Here is a 12,586-nt window from a genome sequence, read left to right on the forward strand (position 1 = left end):
GATAATGCACTTTTAAAAATTAACATTCACTAATCACATGATTTTATTCTAATTTATAACTATGCCAAATATTTAACAAGAACAAAGAACAGTACAGCACAGAAAACAGGCCCTTCGGCCCTCCAAGCCCGTGCCGCTCCTTGGTCCAACTAGACCAATCGTTTGTATCCCTCCATTCCCAGGCTGCTCATGTGACTATCCAGGTAAGTCTTAAACGATGTCAGCGTGCCTGCCTCCACCACCCTACTTGGCAGTGCATTCCAGGCCCCCACCACCCTCTGTGTAAAAAACATCCCTCTAATATCGGAGTTATACTTCGCCCCTCACCTTGAGCCCGTGACCCCTCGTGAACGTCACTTCTGATCTGGGAAAAAGCTTCCCACCGTTCACCCTATCTATCCCCTTCATAATCTTGTACACCTCTTAGATCTCCCCTCATTCTCCGTCTTTCCAGGGAGAACAACCCCAGTTTACCCAATCTCTCCTCATAGCTAAGACCCTCCATACCAGGCAGCATCCTGGTAAACCTTCTCTGCACTCTCTCTAACGCCTCCATGTCCTTCTGGTAGTGCGGCGACCAGAACTGGACGCAGTACTCCAAATGTGGCCTAACCAGCGTTCGATACAGCTGCATCATCAGACTCCAGCTTTTATACTCTATACCCTGTCCTATAAAGGCAAGCATACTATATGCCTTCTTCACCACCTTCTCCACCTGTGTTGCCACCTTCAAGGATTTGTGGACTTGCACACCTAGGTCCCTCTGTGTTTCTATACTCCTGATGACTCTGCCATTTATTGTATAACTCCTCCCTACATTATTTCTTCCAAAATGCATCACTTCGCATTTATCCGGATTAAACTCCATCTGCCACCTCTCCGCCCAATTTTCCAGCCGATCTATATCCTGCTGTATTGCCCGACAATACTCTTCGCTATCCGCAAGTCCAGCCATCTTCGTGTCATCCGCAAACTTGCTGATTACACCAGTTACACCTTCTTCCAAATCATTTATATATATCACAAATAGCAGAGGCCCCAGTACAGAGCCCTGCGGAACACCACTGGTCACAGACCTCCAGCCGGAAAAAGACCCTTCGACCACTACCCTCTGTCTCCTATGGCCAAGCCAGTTCTCCACCCATCTAGCCACTTCTCCTTGTATCCCATGAGCTTTAACCTTCTTAACCAACCTGCCATGTGGGACTTTGTCAAATGCCTTACTGAAATCCATATAGACGACATCCACGGCCCTTCCTTCATCAACCGTTTTTGTCACTTCCTCAAAAAACTCCACCAAATTTGTAAGGCACGACCTCCCTCTTACAAAACCATGCTGTCTGTCACTAATGAGATTGTTCCGTTCTAAATGCACATACATCCTGTCTCTAAGAATCCTCTCCAACAACTTCCCTACCACGGACGTCAAGCTCACCGGCCTATAATTTCCTGGGTTATCCCTGCTACCCTTCTTAAACAACGGGACCACATTCGCTATCCTCCAATTCTCAGGGACCTCACCCGTGTCCAAAGAAGCGACAAAGATTTCCGTCAGAGGCCCAGCAATTTCATCTCTCGTCTCCCTGAGCAGTCAAGGATAGATGCCATCAGGCCCTGGGGCTTTGTCAGTTTTAATGTTCCCTAAAAAAACCTAACACTTCCTCTCTTGTAATGGAGATTTTGTCTAACGGGTCAACACCTCCCTCCGAGACACTCCCGGTTAACACGCCCCTCTCCTTCGTGAATACCAATGCAAAGTATTCATTTAGGATCTCCCCTATTCCCTTGGGTTCTAAGCATAATTCCCCTCCTTTGTCCCTGAGAGGTCCGATTTTCTCCCTGACAACTCTTTTGTTCCTAACTATGAATAGAATGCCTTAGGATTCTCCTTAATCCTGCCTGCCAAGAACATCTCGTGACCTCTTTTTGCCCTTCTAACTCCCCGTTTGAGTTCTTTCCTACTCTCTCTGTATTCCTCCAGAGCTCCATCTGTTTTCTGTTGCCTGGACTTAACGTACGCCTCCCTTTTCATTTTAATCAGATCCTCAATTTCCCTGGTTATCCACGGCTCTCGAATCCTACCTTTCCTATCTTTCCTTTTTACAGGCACATGCCTATCCTGCAGCCTTATCAATAGTTCCTTAAAAGACTCTCACATGCCAGACGCGGACTTACCCTCGAACATCCTCTCCCAATCAACATCCACCAATTCCTGCCTAATCCGGCTATAGTTAGCCTTCCCCCAATTTAGCACCCTGCCCGTAGGACAGCACTCATCCTTGTCCATTACTATCCTAAAGTTAACAGAGTTGTGGTCACTATTTGCCACATGCTCCCCTACCGAAACTTTGACGACCTGACCGGGCTCATTTCCCAGAACTAGGTCCAGTATAGCCCCCTCTCTAGTCGGGCTATCTACATACTGTTCCAAAGAACCTTCCAGTACGCATTTTACAAATTCCTCCCCCGTCCGGACCCCCAGCTCTAAGCACTTTCCAGTCTGTGCCAGGGAAATTAAAGTCCCCCACTACAACAACCCTATTTTTTCTGCACCTATCCAGAATCTCCTGACATATCCTTTCCTCCACTTCCCGTGGGCTGTTGGGTGGTCTGTAGTACACCCCCAGCATAGTGACTGCACCCTTCCTGTTTCTGAGTTCCACCCACAGTGACTCAGTACATGACCCCTCTAAGTTGTCTACCCTCTGCACCACGGTAATATGCTCCTTAACTAATATCGCTACTCCCCCACCTTTTTTAGCCCCTCCTCTGTCTCGCCTAAAACACTTATACCCCGGAATATTCAGCTGCCAGTCCTGTCCTTTTAACCAAGTTTCCGTCACCGCAACCACATCCAAATTCCGCATAAGCATTAAGGCCCTAAGTTCGTCTGTTTTACCCGTTACGCTCCTCGCATTGAAGCAGATGCACTCCAGACCTCCAGGCCCACTCAGGTCATCCTCCTCCAGAGTGCTCCTCTTCTTAGCTAGCCTTGCCCTGGCCCCCAGCTCGCCCCCAGCCTCAGTATTTACTGACCTACTGTTTTGTTCCCCATCCCCCTGCCACACTAGTTTAAATCCTGCCGAAACACTCTAGCAAAACTCCCAGCCAGGATATTTGCTCCCTTCCAGTTGAGGTGTAACCCATCCTTTCTGTACAGTTGCCATCCTGACTTGAAGATTTCCCAATTATCTATGAATTAAAAACCCTCCCTCTTGTACCAGTCCTTTAGCCACGCGTTCAACTGTAGAATCTCCCTGTTCCGAGCCTCACTTGCACTAGACACCGGGAGCAGTCTGGAGATTGCTACCCTGGAGTCCTTTTTAGCCTAGCACCCAACTCCCTGAATTTCTCTCGTATGACCCCCCTGCTCTTCCTACCTACATCATTTTCACCAATGTGTATAATCACATCCGTTTGACTACCTTCCTTTTTAAATATGCTTCCTACCCTCTCTGAGACATCCAGTACCCCGGCACCAGGGAGGCAGACTACCATCCTGGATTCTCGTTCACTCCCACAGAACCGCCTGCCCGTGCCTCTAACCATTGCGTCCCCCACAACTATCGCTCTCCTAAACCCCTTCGTTCCCTTCCGGACCCCTGAGCCTGTCTCCATGGAGGCGATCTGGTCCTTGTGGCTTACCCCTGGAGGGTCATCCCCCTCCACAGAATCCAAAACAATATACCTATTTTGGAGGGGGACAACCACAGGGGATCCCTCCACAGACTGCTCACTCCCTTCCCTTCTCCCATCTGTTGCCCATCCCTTTCTTTTAACACTCTAATTAATGCACAATATTTTAAAAACATTAAAATCAAACCTTTAGCGATGTTTTTGTATGGGGGTTGGTGTTTCTGGATTTCATTGTATATTATGGACAGTAAAGAATCATTTTTATGTGGAGTATCAAATCTTAGCTTCTCTAGCTCTTACTGCACAACAGTTGATGGCCATACAAAATGGAGAGGATCAATGATAAAATGATCTTGGAAAGAGTTGCCTGTTAATTTTCAGAGACCATCTTTTCAAATGGTGTTATTGGCTTCAAGTTACCGATAAGCTGGATGATGACTGATTTAATGCATACCGCATACTTTGGGTTTATATACTGTGAGGGACAGCTCGGTGGATAGGATATTGGTATGTAGATAGGCTGGAAAATTGGGCGGGGATCCTGGATTCAGGATTCAATCCTGGACCGGGGAGCGGCGCGGGCTTGGAGGGCCGAAGGGCCTGTTCCTGTGCTGTATTGTTCTTTGTTCTTTGTTCTTTGTTTATTTTCTTCCTTCCCATGTCCTTAAATAAGCTTCGAGGGTAACTTGGGGGATGCAAGACATGATCAAAAACTTAGTTTGAACTAGTCTTCCTATTTTGTCTCCAATTATATTTTAAAATGTTTTATTGAGAGATGAGGTGATGTCTTGTCTCTAGTGTCTTCCTGAGATTTGAGTGCAGTAAGATTGGTCAGAGTGAGCCAATTCCGAGTGGAATTGTAGCTCCGAAGTCAGAGCTGCAATGTGCACAATCTGACGCACATTGTGCAATCTTACTCTGATCACCAGCTTGTTCTTCTTCCAAAGGAATACTACAACAGATCTTCCCTCTGCACTCAAGTTATCAACCTTCCTCCAGAATCTCTCCTTATGTCCTTGTGCACAGCTGCTATTGTTTTAATTCCATCAGATGATATGAAATACAACAATTTTTTTGTTCTGTGTTCTGCTTGTCTTTGTTCTGGAGTGAGAGGTTTGTTGTAGGCAAACTGTACAACCAAAGTGAGGAAGCACATTTGATTATCTTACCGATTTTTCCATTTCAAAGCAGGACTGACATCATCCTTGGAGCATAGAAACAGGCCATTTAGTCCATATAACGTTTAACATTTATCCTCCAGACAAACATAGTTCTCATCACATCTTGCCAGCTTACTCTTTTTCCTTCATCCACCTTCTTCAATCTTGCATCTTGACATTGTGGAATTCACTTTACAGAGAAGTAAAAACAGTCTCAATTCTAAGAACAAGCTTGCATTTATCATCGGCTGTTTCTCAGTTCAAGGATGATACCCACTTAGGGTCATGAGTTTCTCCTTCTGGGTCTTTGTGACTGAGCAAGCCAACTTTAAACCTGCAGATCTTTGGGCAGGTGGAGCATGGAAAAGAAAAGGAGGATTTCCTTCCTTTTTCTTCCCTGCCTTATCATTCAGACATTGGGACTCAAAGCTCGATGGCCAAATTGTTACCAGTCTGTGATTGATAGCAAGCTTTTCCCAGTCATTGTCAATCCTGTTGTCCTTCAGAGAGTCTGACGATGCCCTTACAATATTTTCTTTGTCTTTCCCAGAACAAAAGCCTGATGGTGTAGATGGCTTTCAGACATGTGGCCAGTCCATTGTAGCTGATTATGCAGGAGTTTTGTCTGATAATTGGGTGCAAGGCACTGAAAGCTAAGTACTCTTGGCATACCCTTGAATGCCCCAACTGTAACTTCTGAAATACAACAGCCAATTTGTGCACAGCAAACTCCCACAAATTGATAATTTGATAATGTGATAATGACCAATAACTTTTTTTAAGCAATGTCAGTTAAAAAACAGCTGAAAATTGAACCTGCATTTTCCTACTCTGCAGAAACTTCTGATGCTAATTCCAAAAGGCTAGGTATGCCTGCATTCTCTGCTGCATATTTTGGTTTAAACTTCTTGTTTGATACATGGCAGTGGTGATGGTTCTCCTAGAGGGTGAGGCAGTAAAAGTGATATTGACTTTGACTATCAAAGTAACTGCTAGCTTTTTGAAAGTATAGTTTTTGCATATGTAAAATTTGTTGCAGATAATGGGGTGCTAAATGTCACACACGACCTTTTTCAGAATACAATTAGAATGTTTTTGCTTTTTATATTCTTGAGATTTGGATGTTGTTGACAATGCCTGTCCCTCAGTGTTCATTGAGAAGGTGGTCGTGGGCCATTTTGCTTGAATGCTGCAGCCCATGGTTGCAGTGTTCCCATAATGGTATTAGGTAAGACATAGGATTTTGATCAGCGAAAGTAAAAGAACAGTGATAATGGGTTGGATTTTCATTACTGATGCAAGTGCACAAAATCAGGGACATTTTCCAGCTCATCGCACCCATTTCAGGCAGGGAAAAACTGCTCCAAATTATGGATCCATGCTGGAGTTGGTCCTGGGAACATTTCTGCCTGGTACAGGCTGCAGAGTGCTAAGGTGGGTCCACCTTGGTTCTTATCCCAGATGTCTTATTCAATATTAGACCCTTTAGCCTTCACCCTTCGCCCCCTCCACCCATTCCCTATCCATGCTAATGCATGTCAACTGATGATTCAGTGCATCCTATAGATAAGTGCACAATAAGGCCAAGGTGAAGGGATGAATGTTTAAGCCAGTGGATGGGGTGTTGATTCCCTCATTGCCTTCTGTAAGACCAGTCTGGCTGCTATATCCTTCAGGGCTCAGTGAGTGGTGGTATTAATGAACCAAGTCCCTCACTCTGCCCTTGCTTTCTAAGTGCTCCTGTGAACATGAAGGAGCATTCCTTGTCCATATTTGACCTGAAAACGTAAGAATTCATAGGAACAGAAGAAGGCCAATCAGCTCCTCAAACCTGTTCTGTCATTCAATTAGATTATATCTGATCTGCATCTCAATCCTTTAAGCTATCAGAAATCAATCAATCTTGGTTTTGAAATTTTCAACTGACCCTAGGCCTGGATTTTCTGGCTCTGCCACAGCAGGTTCCACCATGGCAGATGCAGCAAACCAGCCAAAAGTCCCTTGACTTCAGCCGCACTAGTATAACCCACCACAGGTGGGACTGGCAGATTCTACCAGCATCCTCACCAGCTTTCTGGGGGAGGGAGTTTCAGATTTCTAACACCCTTTGTATGAAAAAGTGCCTCCTGCCAGAACCCCTAAACGACCCAGCTCTAATTTAAGGATTATGACCCTTCTGGATTCTTTCAACACAGGAAACAGTTTCTCTATATTTACTCTTATCAAATCCCTTAATCATTTTAATCAGTTGGATCATTTGCAGTTGAAGTGAAAGTATAATCCCATACCTTGCCTCTCTTCAGGGATATCCACTGCTTGCTGAAGTCTAGGTCTGAGGCGTTCCAAGTCCGGCAACCCTGACCTATACAAGAAATGATGTGGAGATGCCGGCGTTGGACTGGGGTAAACACAGTAAGAAGTTTAACAACACCAGGTTAAAGTCCAACAGGTTTATTTGGTAGCAAAAGCCACACAAGCTTTTGGAGCTCTAAGCCCCTTCTTCAGGTGAGTGGGAATTCTGTTCACAAACAGAGCTTATAAAGACACAGACTCAATTTACATGAATAATGGTTGGAATGCGAATACTTACAACTAATCAAGTCTTTAAGAAACACGATATCACGGGCATTTGGCCTCTGATATTCGGGTAAGCGTTCTCCAAGGCAGCCTTCGCGACACACGACAGCGCAGAGTCGCTGAGCAGAAACTGATAGCCAAGTTCCGCACACACGAGGACGGCCTCAACCGGGATATTGGGTTCATGTCACACTATTTGTAACTCCCACAGTTGCGTGGACCTGCAGAGTTTCACTGGCTGTCTTGTCTGGAGACAATACACATCTTTTTAGCCTGTCTTGATGCTCTCTCCACTCACATTGTTTTGTTTCTTAAAGACTTGATTAGTTGTAAGTATTCGCATTCCAACCATTATTCATGTAAATTGAGTCTGTGTCTTTATAAGCTCTGTTTGTGAACAGAATTCCCACTCACCTGAAGAAGGGGCTTAGAGCTCCGAAAGCTTGTGTGGCTTTTGCTACCAAATAAACCTGTTGGACTTTAACCTGGTGTTGTTAAACTTCTTACTGTCTATACAAGAAAGCCAGCTATGATCGCAGGAGATCCATCAAAGATGCCAAAAGACAGTACCGGACCAAGCTAGAGTCCCAGGCTAGCCACACCGACCTCCTGCCGACTATGGCAAGGTTTGCAACAGGCTACACGATGAAGGCATGTAAAATAGCCAGCTCCAACACACCCTTTCCTGATGAGCTCAATGCATTCTGCACCCATTTTGAGCAAGGGGTCAGCAAGAGCACGCCCTCCACCCTGGAAGCCTCGGATGAACCTGTATCTGAGGTCACTAGTGCAGATGTCAGAGTAGCCTTCTCGAAGGTCAACCCACGGAAAGCGACTGGCCCTGATGGGATACCTGGATGAGCATTCAGATCCTGCACGGATCCGGCACGGTAGCACAGTGGTTAGCACTGCTGCTTCACAGCTCCAGGGACCTGGGTTCGATTCCTGGCTTGGGTCACTATCTGTGTGGAGTTTGTACATTCTCCTCGTGTTTGCGTGGGTTTCCTCCGGGTGCTCCAGTTTCCTCCCACAGTCCAAAGATGTGTGGGTTAGGTTGATTGGCCATGCTAAAAAATTGCCCTATGTGTCCTGGGATGTGTAGGTTAGAGGGATTAGTGGGTAAATATGTAAGGATATGGGGATAGGGCCTGGGTAGGTTTATGGTCGGTGCAGACTCGATGGGCCAAATGGCCTCTTTCTGTGCTGTAGGGTTTCTAAGATTCTTCTTTCTAAGATCAGCTGGCGGGGATATTCGCAGACATCTTCAACCTCTCTTTACAACAATGTGAGGTCCCTATCCGCTTCAAGAAGATGACCATCATCCGAGTACTAAAGAAAAGCCAAGCAGCGTGCCTTAATAACTATCATCCAGTGGCTCTGACATCCATCATTATGAAGCGTTTTGAAAGGTTAGTCATGGCACAGATCAATTCCAGCCTCCTGGATCCACTATGGCTCGCCTACCGCCACAACAGGTCCACAGCATATGCCATCTCCCTGCTCTGCACTCAACCCTGAACACCTAGATAACAAACACCTATGTCAGACTCCTTTTTATTGACTACAGTTCAACCTTCAACACCATTATTTCTATGAAACTCATCTCCAAACTCCATGGCCTGGGCCTTGGCTCCTCCCTCTGCGACTGGATCCTGAACTTCCTAACCCACAGACCACAATCAGTAAGGAGAGGCAACAACAACACCTTCATGATCATCCTCAACACCGGTGCCCCACAAGGCTGTGTTCTCAGCCAGCTACTATACTCCTTATAAACCTATGACTGTGCGGCCAAATTCCCCTCCAACTCAATTTTCAAGTTTGCTGATGACACCACCGTAGTGGGTCGGATCTCAAACCATGATGAGACAGAGTCCAGGAATGAGATAGAGAATCTGGTGAACTGGTGCGGCAACAATAATCTCTCCCTCAATGTCAACAAAACGAAGGAGATTGTCATTGACTTCAGGAAGCGTAGAGGAGAACATGCTCCTGTCTACATCAACGGGGGTAAAGTAGAAATGGTCGAAAGCTTCAAGTTTTTAGGTGTCCAGATCACCAACCTGTCCTGGTCCCCCCATGCCGACACTATAGTTGAGAAAGCCCACCAATGCCTTTCTCAGGAGACCAAGGAAATTTGGCATGTCAGCTATGACTCTCTCCAACTTTTACAGATGCACCATGGAAAGCATTCTTTCTGGTTGTATCACAGCTTGGTATGGCTCCTGCTCTGCCCAAGACCACAAGAAACTACAAAAGGTCATGAATATAGCCCAATCCATCACGCAAACCAGCCTCCCATCCATTGACTCTGTCTGCGCTTCCCGCTGCCTCGGCAAAACAGCCAGCATAATTAAGGACCCCACGCACCCCGGACATTCTCTCTTCCACCACCTTCCGTCGGGGACAAAGATACAAAAGTCTGAGGTCATGTGCCAACCGACTCAAGAACAGCTTCTTCCCTGCTGCCGTCAGACTTTTGAATAGACCTACCTCGCATTGTTATCTTTCTCTACACCCTAGTTATGACTGTAACACATTCTGTACTCTCTCGTTTCCTTCTCTGTGAACTGTATGCTTTGTCTGTATAGCACGCAAGAAACAATACTTTTCACTGTATGCTAATACATGTGACAATAATAAATCAAATCTTCCTCAAACACCTCCAATTGGATCACTCCTTAATCTTCCAGACTTGAGGAAATACAAACCCAATCTCTGCAACCTAATATTATAATTTAACCCTTTTTGTCCCTGTATCATTGTGGTGTATTTGTGCTTAACCCCCTCCAAGTCCACTGGGGTGCAGAGATGCCATCTATCAGGTGAGGTATGACCGAGAATAATTTGAAAGAAAAGAGCTGGCATTTATATAGCGCCTTTCACAACCTCAAGGCATCCTAAAGTGCTTTACAACCAGTTAAGTACTTTTGAAGTATAATCACTGTTCTAATGTATACAAACAGTAATGAGGTAAATGAGCAGATAATCTATTGATTGAGGGATAAATGTTGACTAGGATATTTGGAAAAACTCCCCTGCTCTTTAAATAGTGCCACCTGAGAGAGCAGATAGAACCTTGGTTTAATGGCACCTCTGACAGTGCAGCACTCCCTCAGCACTGCAGTGGAAGTGTCAGCCTGAAATTTTTGCTTGAGTCTCTGCATTGGGACACAACTTTTGATTGAGGTAAATTGAGCCATGGCTGATAGCTTTGCTTGCTAGAACAATATTCGCCTCAACTTACCAGGTTACAAATGGGTTAACAAATGAATAGCTTTGAAATTGGTTATAAACAAATTTTGATGCAAATTATTTCTGACATTGACACTGCAATGCACAGAGGGGCATACACCATGTTTCTTGACTAGGGTCTAATCTGTATTACACTCAGTGGGGTTAAATAGATGGAATATTATATCACTATGGCAACCAAGGCATTAAATACAAATAAAGTATAAATGTGGCCTGGTTATGGTTAATATGGCTGAGTTGAAAGTCTGCAGCAGCTTCCTAAATGTGTGTCAAGTCTCCCAGTTCTACTGTGGAACTATCTACTATAGCTAGTGATGAGATGGCTTGAGACATTATGATTCGACAGATACTCCCAGATTGTGGGATCAAACATTAGGATACAAATGGTCATTAATTAATGACTCCTATATTCATAAAGTGTACCTTGGTATTTAGCTGGGGCAGGAGTAAAGACGATACAATTAACTTCCATCTCTGAGGTCAGAGGGTGAGTTCAAGTAATCAGCCTGGGTCTTTGCCCCAATTATGAACATACAGACCCATTAGGAGCAGGAGTAGGCTATTTGGTGCATTGTGCCTGCTCTGCAATTCAATAAGATCATGGCTGATCATGTTCAGTCACTACTGGTGAAAAGCATTTGTGGAAGTTGAGCTCACCATCAGGGTGGCGCTCCCCACATAGCCAAATAGCCATGTGACACTTGACAGCTCGTTTCACACATGGAGAATAGGCACTTGGTAATGTACTAGAACTAGAATTTAACCAGCACAAACCAGTGCCTACAGTGAGCAAAATGGAAAGGGAGAACGACCTGATGGGGTCTATCGAAGCATTGAAGTACGTAAATTTGAATATTATCTTTGTGTTACAGGGTGCAGTGTGCAGGGATAATGTGTATGAAAATCCATCTCATTTCTGTACACATTGACTCACCCAGTATTTCAATGATATCTGTTCTCTATTGACACATACAAATAAGAATGACTTTACCATGGTTGTAATGGACAGTACAGTAAGATCTAAGCAAGAATCAGGTACAACCCAGCCAAGCAATCAGTGTTATGTAACATGCACTTGAATTGTTCAGTGTCTGGATATCTTACTGGCCTGTTTTCTCCTCTCACTTTCAGTTTTAGGCAAGTCTGCTCCAGCCCTGTCATAAGTTGGCACTGCCTACCTTCTGTACTACCTTCTGCCACTATTCATAATTCTGAAATTGTCCAACTTGCAGGCTAACTCTGTTTTCAAATCTAAGAACAGAGGCAGAGAAGAGCAATAGCTCCTTGTATTCATGGAAAGTTACGTGACAATTGTGGAGGTCTTGTGCCGCAGTGGGTAGCATCCCTGCCTCTAAGCCAGAAGCTCTGGGTTTGAGTACCATGATGTGGAGATGCCAGCGTTGGACTGGGGTAAGCACAGTAAGAAGTCTCACAACACCAGGTTAAAGTCCAACAGGTTTATTTGGTAGCAAATACCATAAGCTTTCGGAGCAATGCTCCTTCGTCAGATGGAGTGGATATCTGTTCTCAAACAGGGCACAGACACAGAAATCAAATTACAGAATACTGATTAGAATGCAAATCTCTACAGCCAGCCAGGTCTTAAATGTACAGACAATGTGGGTGGAGGGAGCATTCAACACAGGTTAAAGAGATGTGTATTGTCTCCAGACAGTACAGCTTGTGAAATTGTGCAAGTCCAGGAGGCAATCCAGGTTGGATTTATGTCACATTATCAGTAACCCCCACAGCTTGCCTCCTGGACTTGCACAATTTCACAAGCTGTACTGTCTGGAGACAATACACATCTCTTTAACCTATGTTGAATGCTCCCTCCACCCACATTGTCTGTACATTTAAGACCTGGCTGGCTGTAGAGATTTGCATTCTAATCAGTATTCTGTAATTTGATTTCTGTGTCTGTGCCCTGTTTGAGAACAGATATCCACTCCATCTGA

The sequence above is a fragment of the Mustelus asterias genome, chromosome X (assembly GCF_964213995.1).
Source record: "Mustelus asterias chromosome X, sMusAst1.hap1.1, whole genome shotgun sequence".
Lineage (NCBI taxonomy): Eukaryota > Metazoa > Chordata > Chondrichthyes > Carcharhiniformes > Triakidae > Mustelus > Mustelus asterias.